This window comes from Scardinius erythrophthalmus (genome assembly GCF_964197995.2).
Source record: "Scardinius erythrophthalmus genome assembly, chromosome: 19".
Lineage (NCBI taxonomy): Eukaryota > Metazoa > Chordata > Actinopteri > Cypriniformes > Leuciscidae > Scardinius > Scardinius erythrophthalmus.
Window position 1 is genome coordinate 39,922,042 of NC_138239.1, and position 13,624 is coordinate 39,935,665.

General features: G+C 45.7%; 1 protein-coding gene across 1 annotated transcript in view; it reads left to right on the plus strand.

Annotated features, from left to right (window-relative positions):
* Window positions 1-13,624, plus strand: part of fam98b (family with sequence similarity 98 member B) — a 549,041-nt gene that overhangs the window by 491,208 nt on the left and 44,209 nt on the right. The window lies entirely within an intron of this gene.

Here is a 13,624-nt window from a genome sequence, read left to right on the forward strand (position 1 = left end):
TGTTTTTCTTTCCTTTTCTTTACAATCATAAAAACTCCTTTCATGCATAAATCTGAAGACAGCCATCAGGGTCAACATTCCAAATACATTTCTTTATGCGACATTTACATCTGAAAACATCCAAGTCATAAACCAACTTATAACAGCTAAACTCTATATTGGTAGGGATTTTATTAACCCCTGTAACACTGCAAACCCATCTTTCAGTTTTCCTTTCGTGACAAATTGCCATTTTAGCTTTTTCCTGCTGTATTCAGGCCCATAAATAAAAAACACAGGCATACAAACTTCCCCCAGGGTCTGACACCTCCTCTTACTTGCTGAACAATGGCTTTAGCCTAAAACAGTTAATCAAATGAGCCCGTGTGTCCGGCAGCTGTGGGTCGAGGTGTGCCGTTCTCCTCACGGCAGGTCTCAGACCTGTTCTCCACAGCAGCCCTGGGGAAGCGAGTGCAGATGTGACTCTCACACACCGTACATGAGAAGCTGTTTTCCCAGTGTTGCTGAAAGGGTCCCACTGGGGGTCTTAAAAGAAAGCAGGCCTCCCTCCGTCTCCTGCCATATCCCAGTGTCTGCTGAAGAAGCCGGTTCTGGGAAAGCAGAGGTTTCCTCCTCAAGTCGAGTCTCCTTCATTTATACAGCGCTTTAACAATATACAGTGTTTCACAGCAGCTTTACAGTGATAACAGGAGATTACAGTAACAGAGATTGTTTAGGCTTTACAGCAGATCTAGAATAAAGTTATTGTCCAGATAAAGTTAGTTTTGATTGATTCACTTGCGTTGTAAAGATCATTAGTTATTAGCTTAGGGGCCGCTAACACACACCGTTCTCACAGGAAACAGAAACTTTAATGTGTTCTGGCCGTTCATTCACACGGCAGTGTTTGGGGCTCGAGAACGCACACCTTGAAACAGGATCAGGCGGTGAATCAAAAACGTGAATCTGTGAAATGCTGACGGCGCACATGCGTATCACGTGTTTAGTCTATAGATATGCGTGTTTGAATATATATGTGCACAGGCGTGTAATCCGTCTTTACAAACTACTTGTCTGGCCTTAAAAACTCATAATACAGAATTTTTATCGCCTCCGCGTATCCATGCGAACTGGAATCATTTTGACAACGCTTTATCCTCCCACCAGACGACTAAAGCCAGCCTATAGTCCTGCCCTTACAAAGAAGAAGTATACTTCAAGTTCATTTTATGAAGTATACTTAAGTAATGTCCAAGTATATATTTAAGTATACTTTATGTAGTAAGTCTACTAATGTCAATGTGTACTTGTAGTAAACTTGTAGGTGTACTATTTCAATACTGCTTGGGACTAAATTGGCCCACTTTTAGTATATAAAAGTACACGTTTAAGTGTACTGTAAGTGTAAGTACACAACTAGGTTTCTCATTTGTAATGCATCTGTACTACAAGTGAACTTATAAGTAGTTTACTATTTTAATACAAGTAGTACATTTTTTAGTTTATGAAAGTACACACTGAAGTGTACTCAGTAAACTACTAGATCAGTAGTTTATACTGCAAGTATACTTGTAAGTTTTCTTTAAGTAAACATAACATTATACTTATAGTTTACTATTTATATATTGTTTTTGCACTTGCAGTATACTACTATGTCAAATGTAGATTTTTTTTTTTTACTTGAAAAATACCTTTAACTGTACTTTAATTTAAAAAACATTTTATTAGCTTAAAGGTGAACTAAGTAACTTTTTTATCTTAACCGAACAGCTTTGGAGTCATTGGAATGGTTATATGACTGTTTTCGGGTTGAATGGTGGTCGTCTCGCACCCCTCGAGCGCCTGTAAGACGGAAAACCACCCTTGCAACTTTGGGCCGGCGGGAATCAGGAAGTGTCGCGTGATATCAGGTCTCGCGATGTAACAAACTGCTTTACGGCACTGCACACATATACTATCTAAACATTTATATGCTAGCCTTCTGTGTATCATACACACCTCAGTGGACATGGCTCCGTGCGTTCGCCGGCTTCTTTGAAAACAAATGCACATGACCAGCGGGAGAAGATGGGACGAGCCAACGAGTTTTGACGACAGTGTTGTCAAATATCAATTCCGAAGCTGTAGGGGGCGCTCTATAGAGAAACCTGCAAACAAAAAGCGAGAAAACAGCGAAGAAAGCGGCAAAGCCGCATAATGCAGCTTTAATGCATCCTTTTTTATCAACACTTGAATGTTGGTAAGTTTCATAAAGAAAGGCAACATTTTAAACAAAAAAGTTGAGAAAATCACATTTTTGTCGAAGATTAGATCAGATTCAGAACGATGATCAAACACAGATGGAGTAGATCGAGTCCAACACCCCCACAGCTTCAGTCGTTTTCTCTTCATGGGTTACACTTCATTTCATTTGGTAATATTAAGCAGTTTTGATTTACACGCTGTTTAATGTTTGATGATCACGTTATTTTACATTTGCGTGAGCAATCCTCTATCACTTGTTTCAGCTTCTTCTTCTTCTTCTTTGGTGTTTATTGGCAAGCGGGAAGGAAGTCGACCGGAAGTTGAAGCCGGCCGTGTGTCACCATCTTGTAGCAGACCATCACCTGCTGTTAGCATCCCATTGACTCCCATTCATTTTGGCGTCACTTTGACAGTGAATAACTTTACATCTGAGGCGTTTGAAGACTCCATTTGTCCATTATTTATTTCTAAAGAAACACGACAATGTATAAAAGGCTCCATTACCTTGTATCTTATGTTATGGCCCCGTAGAAGCAGTTTTTGTAAAAGTAGGCTAACGATTGCGTCATAACCACGCGACTCTCTGTCGCACAGTAGAGAGATTACCGTATGGACAGGAGGAGAAGCTCGCGGGCAATCGGGGGGACGTGTAGGCAAAATTACAAAATAATTAATCAGAATACTTAGCAAAAGTTTCTCCTGCTGCTAGCTCATGGACAGCTCCTACTCACACTCTCCGTCTCTGGGAGATTCAGAAGGGAATGATTCAGATTTCTCTTGCCACAGCCACTAGAAGACAGACGGTTGCTCACGTCACATCTACGTCATCAAGCTCAGTTTGAGTCGGTTTGAGTCTGCGCGTCAGGAACGGAAGTCCTAAAAAATCGCTAAAAATGGGCTTCACTTGTCTCAATTGAGTTCCAATGAGATGGCTCTGTCCACTTCTTATACTGTCTATGTTTATTGGCGGTTGGCAACCTATCTTATTGGTGCATTACCGCCACCAACTGGAATGGAATATGGATCAAGTTATTTGCTTTTATACAAAATATAAATAAACATAAAAACCAAGCAAAACAAATAAACAAACTGGAAAATAAAACAGAATAAATAAACAAAAAACAAAACAAAAACCGCTAAATTCTATTATATAATTTACTTTCTTTCACAAATGTAATAATTTCATCATACAACTTACTATCTGTTTCCCTTAATAGACCTGATAAAGTAAGGTCATGATGTTTTACTTTCTTCAATGATTGAATAAGGTGACATCTCTCATTATTATATTTCCTACAATGGATTAATACATGCTCACCTGTTTCTTGTATGCATTCCCCAGTTGGGTGTTTTCCGATGTTATATAGTGTACTGTTAAGTCCAGTATGACCTATTCTCATCCGAGTTATGATACTTCCTTCTCTTTGATTCCTGCTCTCCCTCCTCCCAGCACCAACTTGTTTTTGTATATTGTATAAATGTCTACCTGTTTCATTATCATCCCAATATACCTGCCATACTGATTGTGCATATGTTCTTAATTACTTTAGTTACTTAATGGGACTTGAAAATCTACTTGCTTTATTCTTAGAGTTTGTTTAGCCAGAATATCCACCTTCTCATTTCCTTCCACACCAACATGAGCAGGAACCCAAATGAAATGTGTAGAAATACCCATAACTTTCATATAATACATCTTACAGAATATCTCATTGATAATATCCATCCTAACTAATGACCTGCCAGATCGTATACTTTCTAGTGCTGAGTAACGATCTGATGCACTGACAGTATTTCTTATTTTCTTCTCCTCTATCCACCGCAGGGCCAGTAATACTGCCAACAGGTCTGTTGCATATACTGACAAATGATTGGTTACTCTTTTCTTAATAAAACAATCTCTCATTGGAATATATACTGCAAACCCTGTTTCAGGATCTTTGGATCCATCTGTAAATAAAACCACTGATTCTGGATAATGTTCCTTAAAATAATTCTGGACTATATACCATGTTGGAAGTTGTACCAAATTATCTTTCAATTCCTGCTGTATATTAAGGTCAACATTTGGCAAAGACTTGTTTCAGCTTCTTCTTCTCCTGTGTTTTGATCCGGAGATTCTGCACTAGAAGATGTGTCATAGCGCCCCCTACCGTATAACAGTGAAAACATGGATCGCTGGAAAATTCAGTCAGTGGTGGGGAAAGAGTAAAGTAGAATAAGAGTAAATTTCTATACACTACCAGTGGACTAGCCTACCCAAAAATTCAGATACGCAGAATTAGAAACATATCTGTTTTATATCAATATTCTAATCAATATTTTCAAACAATGTAAGTTTCATAAGACTGTATATGAAAAACGATGTAAAAAAAGTATATTTAATAGGCTACTCGATCAAAAGAGTTAACACAACCACAAGCCAAGTATACTTTGAATACTTCATCTTTTGATCGAGATACACTTAAAAGTATAATTGAGTACAAGTACAGACCAAATATACTTGGATTTTTCTCTCAGTATAAGTCAAGAACACTTAAGTGTAATTTTAAGTATATTTCTGAGAAGTACATAAAATGTAGACTGAAAGTAAACTTTCTTATTTTTAGTTTAAAATAAGTATACTAATAAACTTCTTTTTCGTACGGGAGGGCAAAAACTCTCCACCAGTCGAACTGATCTAATGTCCAGCTTTAGAGCCGAATCTTCAGCACATATCCACCCGTCCTCAGAGATCAGAAGTCCGACTTTGGTAATGTTTGCCATCCATAAAGCTCTTCTGAGGGAGACTGAATTAAGACTGTCTAAAGCCAGTGCAGGTTCAAGAGCACAGGTTCCTCCTCATCCACAGGCCCAGCACACCGTTTGCCCAAGATATTGTTAAAAGTGTCCATGCTCTCAGTACTGACCGGAAAGCTGTCCAGCTCGTCGATGTCCATGAGAAGCTCGTGCTCCCCGTAGAGTCGTCTCTGAAGGACCAGCCCCTGTCCTCCGTCCTCAATATAATACACCAGGCTTTCTGGATTTTCCTTACTAGATCTTCTGGAGGCTCTAGAATTATCATCCTGTGCCATGAAGATGAAGCCAGCAGATTTCTGCAGACCAGGACCGTCCCGCTGTAGGAACCGTTCCCAGTGAGACACCCGAGCACAACCTTTCTCCACTAAGCCCTCACAGGTTTGTCTCTTATATCCGTCTACTCCTAAAACACCCCTAGATATTTAAGACCTGTTCTCCCCCACTGTTATCCACCAGGGAGTGGTGGACTATTCAGACCAAGACCAAAGACCCTCACTTTTACCCGTTAACTTTAGCCGAAGAAGCCTTCCCGTAACATGCTAGAGCTCCTTTTAGAGATTGACCTCACTCTGTCCACTAATTAACAGTGTAATGTCATCTGCATATGCAGAGAGTTTAGTAGGTTCTTTAAAACCCAGTGTACTAACATTCTTAATCAAGTCCTTTTAATCTACATAGAGAGGCTCAATAGCTGACCCGAGAGAGGACACGCTTGCCGGATACCTCTGCGGATCTCCACAGGAGGACCATACTACACGTAGCCTCAGTATATAGCAGTTTAATCTTAGAGATAAAAACATCCCCAAATCCGAAAGCCTTTAAAGTACTAAAAAGAAAAGTGTGGTCAACTCTGTCAAAAGCTTTTTCCTGATCTAATGACAGAAACCCAATATTGATATTGTTTTGAAAAGCAAAATCAAGCATGTTCCGTACCAAATGTAAATGATCTGTGATGGATCGATCTTTTATACAGTAAGACTGGTCTTTGTGTATTATTTCATATAATACTGTATTTAACCTGTTGGCCAGACAGATTTTGTATTCTGAGCATAAAATTGCTACAGGCCTCCAGTTCTTTAAATGAGTTTTACAATAGTGTAATAGAAATTAGTAATAGTGTTAAAACAGTCCGCCGACAGCTCGTGGAAGGATTCCTTCTGTAGTGCAGTTTAGCTAAACCTCAAGTAGTCTGCCCTAAAACAGTCCAAAAGTTTGGACTTTTTCAGGCTTCAGCAAATAAATCACAAAAAAAATCCACAGCGACTCTACACATTGAGACTGGATCAGAGGTTTCCTTCCCATTGTTTTCTTTTAAACAGTACATCTGCTTATCTTGTCCAGCTTTTCTCTCCAAATTAAACAAAATAAGATGTAGGACCATCCATGTCCCTTGTTGTTAAAAAGACGGCTCTTTACAAGGGCTCCTTTAACTTTTTCATTTAGAATGAAGCTGATTTTTCTTTTCTGTCCACAGTTCTTGTAAATCTGCAGGATCATTAACAGTCATTGTCTTCTCAACGTCAATGATGTCCTCTTCAAGGAACTCTAATGTCTTTTTTAAAACCAAAGAAGAATGGGTTGCATATTGCTGACAGAACCCTTTTATATGAAACTTGCTGATTTCCCACCACTGAATTATACTTTCATATAAACATTTTTCAGTTTTACAGGATTCCCAAAGTTCTCACAGAAGAACTGATCATCCAGAAGTTTAATGTTAAAATGCCAGTAGTAACTCTTCTGAGCTCTATTCACCAATGAACACTCTAATATAATGAGTTTGTGATCAGAAAAGATGTAGGAGTGATAGCTGCATGTTTAACCCTGTGTGATGTGTAGAACCTGTCCAATCGTGCCACAGAAATCCTACCAGTACTGAATTTCACCCATGTGTATTGTTGCGCTGATAGATTGTGTTCCCTTCACACATATGATAGGTTTTTTTTATCACATTGGCTAAAACCGCAGCTGACTGTGTGTGACGTTCTTCTCCATTCCTGTCTTTTGTGAAATCTAAAGTGAAGTTCCAATCTCCTCCTAACAGGGGCGTAGCACAAGATCTTGGGCCCTATGCATAGGCAGTCCTGATAGGCCCCCATATTCTTCAACAGGTGGCCTGATTTGGCTTTCTTTGAGAAAGACGTGGTTCTTCCACTAGATGCTCAACTAAGTTAACTAACATAAACAAAATGCGTGCACATGGACTAAACCATTTGGGTGGGACCAGTCAGTCAATCAACCAAGTTATTTAGCCAATTCCCTAACTTTACATTTCATCTGACATTCATTAGGAAATTTAATTAGGAAATGAAAATATACAGGTAAAATAAAATATATTCCAGACTTTTCAAGGGCCCTCTCTCCCCTTGGGGCCCTGGTAATCACTACTGGTTTTACCCCCAGTCCGATGCCCCTGCCTCCTAATATTATAAAATCCCCATCCTGCTGTTGGATTAACATTTTATCCAGTTTGGCAAAAAACTGCAACCTGTCTGGTCATTAATTAGGAGCATAAATGTTTATGAACACAAAAACAAGATTTCTAATTTCAGCCCTAATAAGTAGTAATCTCCCTGGTTCTACCTCTTTTTTTTAATCAAAGTTTTGCTTTAAGACCAGGAGAAAAAAAGCACAGCCATAAGGCCATGGCTTCATCTCTTCTTCGTCCCTCCTTCATCCCTTCTTCACAGAGCTGTGTTTTAATGGCTGATTGCTCATGAGATTCACTGATGATAAAGTCTCAGAACACTTGCTGGCATTATTTTCCTATTATCTCTGTAAATCTACTTTTAAACAATAGTTATTGTAAAAAGCGCTATATAAATAAAGGTGACTTGACTAATTGCATTGAAAATGACACTATATTCTAATGGAAATACTGGAATACAGAATGTTTTCCAAAATGTAGTTTATGTAAATAAATAGCCCTCATCATTTATCAATTGTGAGACCATTAAAATATCATTTTTAATCCAATGTCATATTGAGATTGATTTATTGTTATATTTAACAATTGTATTATTTCAAATTAACTGTTTATGTCCTGGGTATAATTGGTAAAATTATTTACCATAGCTTATCTTTATGCTGTATAATGTTTAATCCAGTTCAACATGAAAATTGAATTAGAAGTAACAAAATCAAGCACATTCAAAGCTCCTTGATTATAAGAATTACATAAAATATTTATTGCTCTATAAATTGTTTAACCAGTGATATATCTTATTATAGCTGTTTCATCAGCAAGCTGACAGCATTTCTTTTCTTTAATGACTTGAAAATAATTTAGTTGTGTGTGTGTGTCGTCAGGGCGGATGGAGTGATGGAGGGTCTCATAAGGGCAGGTGGAGTGATGGAGGGTTTTGCAAGGGCATGTGGAGTAATGGAGGTAATGGAGTAAGGTCCGGTGGAGTGATGGGAGGTCTCGTAAGGGCCGGTGGAGTGATGGAGGGTCTCGTAAGGGCCGGTGGAGTGATGGAGGGTCTCGTAAGGGCCGGTGGAGTGATGGAGGGTCTCGTAAGAGCAGGTGGAGTGATGGAGGGTCTCATAAGGGCCGGTGGAGTGATGGAGGGTCTCATAAGGGCAGGTGGAGTGATGGAGGGTCTTGCAAGGGCATATGGAGTGATGGAGGTTCTCGTAAGGGCAGGTGGAGTGATGGAGGGTCTCATAAGGGCAGGTGGAGTGATGGAGGGTCTCGTAAGAGCAGGTGGAGTGATGGAGGGTCTCATAAGGGCCGGTGGAGTGATGGAGGGTCTCATAAGGGCCGGTGGAGTGATGGAGGGTCTCGTAAGGGCCGGTGGAGTGATGGAGGGTCTCGTAAGAGCAGGTGGAGTGATGGAGGGTCTCATAAGGGCCGGTGGAGTGATGGAGGGTCTCATAAGGGCAGGTGGAGTGATGGAGGGTCTTGCAAGGGCATATGGAGTGATGGAGGTTCTCGTAAGGGCCGGTGGAGTGATGGTGGGTCTCATTAGGGCAGGTGGAGTGATGGAGGGTCTCGTAAGAGCAGGTGGAGTGATGGAGGGTCTCATAAGGGCCGGTGGAGTGATGGAGGGTCTCATAAGGGCAGGTGGAGTGATGGAGGGTCTTGCAAGGGCATATGGAGTGATGGAGGTTCTCGTAAGGGCAGGTGGAGTGATGGAGGGTCTCATAAGGGCAGGTGGAGTGATGGAGGGTCTCGTAAGAGCAGGTGGAGTGATGGAGGGTCTCATAAGGGCCGGTGGAGTGATGGAGGGTCTCATAAGGGCCGGTGGAGTGATGGAGGGTCTCGTAAGGGCCGGTGGAGTGATGGAGGGTCTCGTAAGAGCAGGTGGAGTGATGGAGGGTCTCATAAGGGCCGGTGGAGTGATGGAGGGTCTCATAAGGGCAGGTGGAGTGATGGAGGGTCTTGCAAGGGCATATGGAGTGATGGAGGTTCTCGTAAGGGCAGGTGGAGTGATGGAGGGTCTCATAAGGGCAGGTGGAGTGATGGAGGGTCTTGCAAGGGCATATGGAGTGATGGAGGTTCTCGTAAGGGCAGGTGGAGTGATGGAGGGTCTCGTAAGAGCAGGTGGAGTGATGGAGGGTCTCATAAGGGCCGGTGGAGTGATGGAGGGTCTCATAAGGGGCGGCAGTGGCTCAGTGGTTCATGTAGATTGTCTACAAACCGGAAGGTTGGTGGTTCAATCCCCGGTTCCACCTGACCAAGTGTCGAGGTGTCCTTGAGCAAGACACCTAACCCCAGCTGCTCCCGACGAGCTGGATCGCCTTGCATGGCTGACACCGCCGTCGGTGTATGAATGAGTGAGTGAATGGGTGAATGTGAGGCAATATTGTAAAGCGCTTTGGTGGCCATTGGGTCTGTGAATGCGCTATATAAATGCAGTCCATTTACCATTTACCATAAGGGCAGGTGGAGTGATGGAGGGTCTTGCAAGGGCAGGTGGAGTGATGGGGGTGTCTCGTAAGGGCCGGTGGATGGATGGGGGGTCTCATAGGGACTGGTGGAGTGATAGGGGGTCTTGTAAGGGCCGGTGGAGTAATGGAGGTCGGGCCGGTGGAGTGATGGAGGGTCTCATAAGAGCAGGTGGAGTGATGGAGGGTCTTGCAAGAGCATGTGGAGTAATGGAGGTCTCGTAATGGCCGCTGGAGTGATGGGGGGTCTCGTTAGGGCCGTTGGAGTGATGGAGGGTCTCATAAGAGCAGGTGGAGTGATGGAGGGTCTTGCAAGAGCATGTGGAGTAATGGAGGTCTCGTAATGGCCGCTGGAGTGATGGGGGGGTCTCGTAAGGGCAGATGGAGTGATGGAGGGTCTCGTAAGGGCAGGTGGAGTGACGGAGGGTCTCGTAAGGGCAGGTGGAGTGATGGAGGGTCTCGTAACGACAGGTGAAGTGATGGAGGGTCTCTTAAGGGCAGGTGCAGTGATGGAGGTTCTCGTAAGGGCAGGTGGAGTGATAGAGGGTCTCGTAAGGGCAGGTGGAGTGATGGAGGGTCTCGTAAGGGGTCTCGTAAGGGCAGGTGGAGTGATGGAGGTTCTCGTAAGGGCAGGTGGAGTGATAGAGGGTCTCGTAAGGGGTCTCGTAAGGGCAGGTGCAGTGATGGAGGTTCTCGTAAGGGCAGGTGGAGTGATAGAGGGTCTCGTAAGGGCAGGTGGAGTGATAGAGGGTCTCGTAAGGGGTCTCGTAAGGGCAGGTGCAGTGATGGAGGTTCTCGTAAGGGCAGGTGGAGTGATGGAGGGTCTCGTAAGGGCAGGTGGAGTGATAGAGGGTCTCGTAAGGGGTCTCGTAAGGGCAGGTGCAGTGATGGAGGTTCTCGTAAGGGCAGGTGGAGTGATAGAGGGTCTCGTAAGGGCAGGTGGAGTGATGGAGGGTCTCGTAAGGGCAGGTGGAGTGATGGAGGGTCTCGTAAGGGCAGGTGGAGTGATGGAGGTTCTCGTAAGGGCAGGTGGAGTGATAGAGGGTCTCGTAAGGGGTCTCGTAAGGGCAGGTGCAGTGATGGAGGTTCTCGTAAGGGCAGGTGGAGTGATAGAGGGTCTCGTAAGGGCAGGTGGAGTGATAGAGGGTCTCGTAAGGGGTCTCGTAAGGGCAGGTGCAGTGATGGAGGTTCTCGTAAGGGCAGGTGGAGTGATGGAGGTTCTCGTAAGGGCAGGTGGAGTGATAGAGGGTCTCGTAAGGGGTCTCGTAAGGGCAGGTGCAGTGATGGAGGTTCTCGTAAGGGCAGGTGGAGTGATGGAGGGTCTCGTAAGGGGTCTCGTAAGGGCAGGTGGAGTGATGGAGGTTCTCGTAAGGGCAGGTGGAGTGATGGAGGGTCTCGTAAGGGTTGGTGGAGTGATGGGGGACTCGTAAGGGCTGGTGGAGTGATGGAGGGTCTTGTAACGACAGGTGAAGTGATGGAGGGTCTCATAAGGACAGGTGGAGTGATGGAGGGTCTCGTAAGGGGTCTCGTAAGGGCAGATGGATTGATGGAGGGTCTCATAAGGGCCGGTGGAGTGATGGAGGATCTCTTAAGGGCAGGTGCAGTGATGGAGAGTCTCATTAGGGCAGGTGGAGTGATGGAGGTTCTCGAAAGGGCAAGTGGAGTGATGGAGGGTCTCAAGGTCGGATGGAGTGATGGAGGGTCTCATTAGGGCAGGTGGAGTGATGGTCTCGTAAGGGCAGGTGGAGTGATGGAGGTTCTCGTAAGGGCAGGTGGAGTGATGGAGGGTCTCGTAAGGGCAGGTGGAATGATGGAGGGTCTCGTAAGGGCAGGTGGAGTGATGGAGGGTCTCATAAAGGCGAATGGAGTGATGGTGGGTCTCATAAATACGGATGGAGTGATGGTGGGTCTCATTAGGGCAGGTGGAGTGATGGAGGGTCTCGTAAGGGCAGGTGGAGTGATGGAGGTTCTCGTAAGGGCAGGTGGAGTGATGGAGGGTCTCGTAAGGGCCGGTGGAGTGATGGAGGGTCTCGTAAGGGGCAGGTGGAGTGATGGAGGGTCTCATAAGGGCGGATGGAGTGATGGTGGGTCTCATTAGGGCAGGTGGAGTGATGGAGGGTCTCATAAGGGCAGGTGAAGTGATGGAGGGTCTCGTAAGGACAGGTGAAGTGATGGAGGGTCTCATGAGGGCAGGTGGAGTGATGGAGGATCTCATAAGGGCGGGTGGAGTGATGGAGGGACTCGTAAGGGCGCGTGGAGTGATGGAGGGTCTTGTAAGGACTGGTGGAGTGATGGAGGGTCTCGTAAGGGCGGGTGGAGTGATGGAGGATCTCATAAGGGCGGGTGGAGTGATGGAGGGACTCGTAAGGGCGCGTGGAGTGATGGAGGGTCTTGTAAGGACTGGTGGAGTGATGGAGGGTCTCGTAAGGGCGGGTGGAGTGATGGAGGGTCTCGTAAGGGCGGGTGAAATGATCGGGGGTCTCGTAAGGGCCGGTGGAGAAATGGAGGGTCTCGTGAGGGGCGGTGGAGTGATGGAGGGTCTCATAAGGGCAGGTGAAGTGATGGAGGGTCTCGCAAGGGCATGTGGAGTAATGGAGGTCTCGTAATGGCCGTTGGAGTGATGGGGGGTCTCGTAAGGGCCGGTGGAATAATGGAGGGTCTCGTAAGGGCAGGTGGAGTGATGGAGGGTCTCGTAAGGGCCGGTGGAGTGATGGAGGGTCTCATAAGGGCAGGTGAAGTGATGGAGGGTCTCGCAAGGGCATGTGGAGTAATGGAGGTCTCGTAATGGCCGTTGGAGTGATGGGGGGTCTCGTAAGGGCCGGTGGAGTGATGGAGGGACTCGTAAGGGCTGGTGGATGGATGGGGGATCTTGTAAGAACAAGTGGAGTGATGGGGGTGTCTCGTAAGGGCCGGTGGATGGATGGGGGGTCTCATAGGGACTGGCGGAGTGATGGGGGGTCTCGTAAGGACAAGTGGAGTGATGAAGGGTCTCGTAAGGGCAGGTGGAGTGATGGAGGGTCTCATAAGGGCGGATGGAGTGATGGAGGGTCTCGTAAGGGCAGGTGGAGTGATGGAGGGTCTCGTAAGGGCAGGTGGAGTGATGGAGGGTCTCGTAAGGGCAGGTGGAGTGATGGAGGGTCTCATAAGGGCGGATGGAGTGATGGTGGGTCTCATTAGGGCAGGTGGAGTGATGGAGGGTCTCATTAGGGCAGGTGGAGTGATGGAGGGTCTCGTAAGGGCAGGTGGAGTGATGGAGGGTCTCGTAAGGGCAGGTGGAGTGATGGAGGGTCTCATAAGGGCGGATGGAGTGATGGTGGGTCTCATTAGGGCAGGTGGAGTGATGGAGGGTCTCGTAAGGGCCGGTGGAGTGATGGAGGGTCTCGTAAGGGCAGGTGGAGTGATGGTGGGTCTCATTAGGGCAGGTGGAGTGATGGTGGGTCTCGTAAGGGCAGGTGGAGTGATGGAGGGTCTCGTAAGGACTGGTGGAGTGATGGAGGGTCTCGTAAGGGCAGGTGGAGTGATGGGGTGTCTCGTAAGGGCAGGTGGAGTGATGGAGGGTCTCGTAAGGGCCGGTGGAGTGATGGAGGGTCTCGTAAGGGCAGGTGGAGTGATGGTGGGTCTCATTAGGGCAGGTGGAGTGATGGTGGGTCTCGTAAGGGCAGGTGGAGTGATGGAGGGTCTCGTAAGGACTGGTGGAGTGATGGAGGGTCTC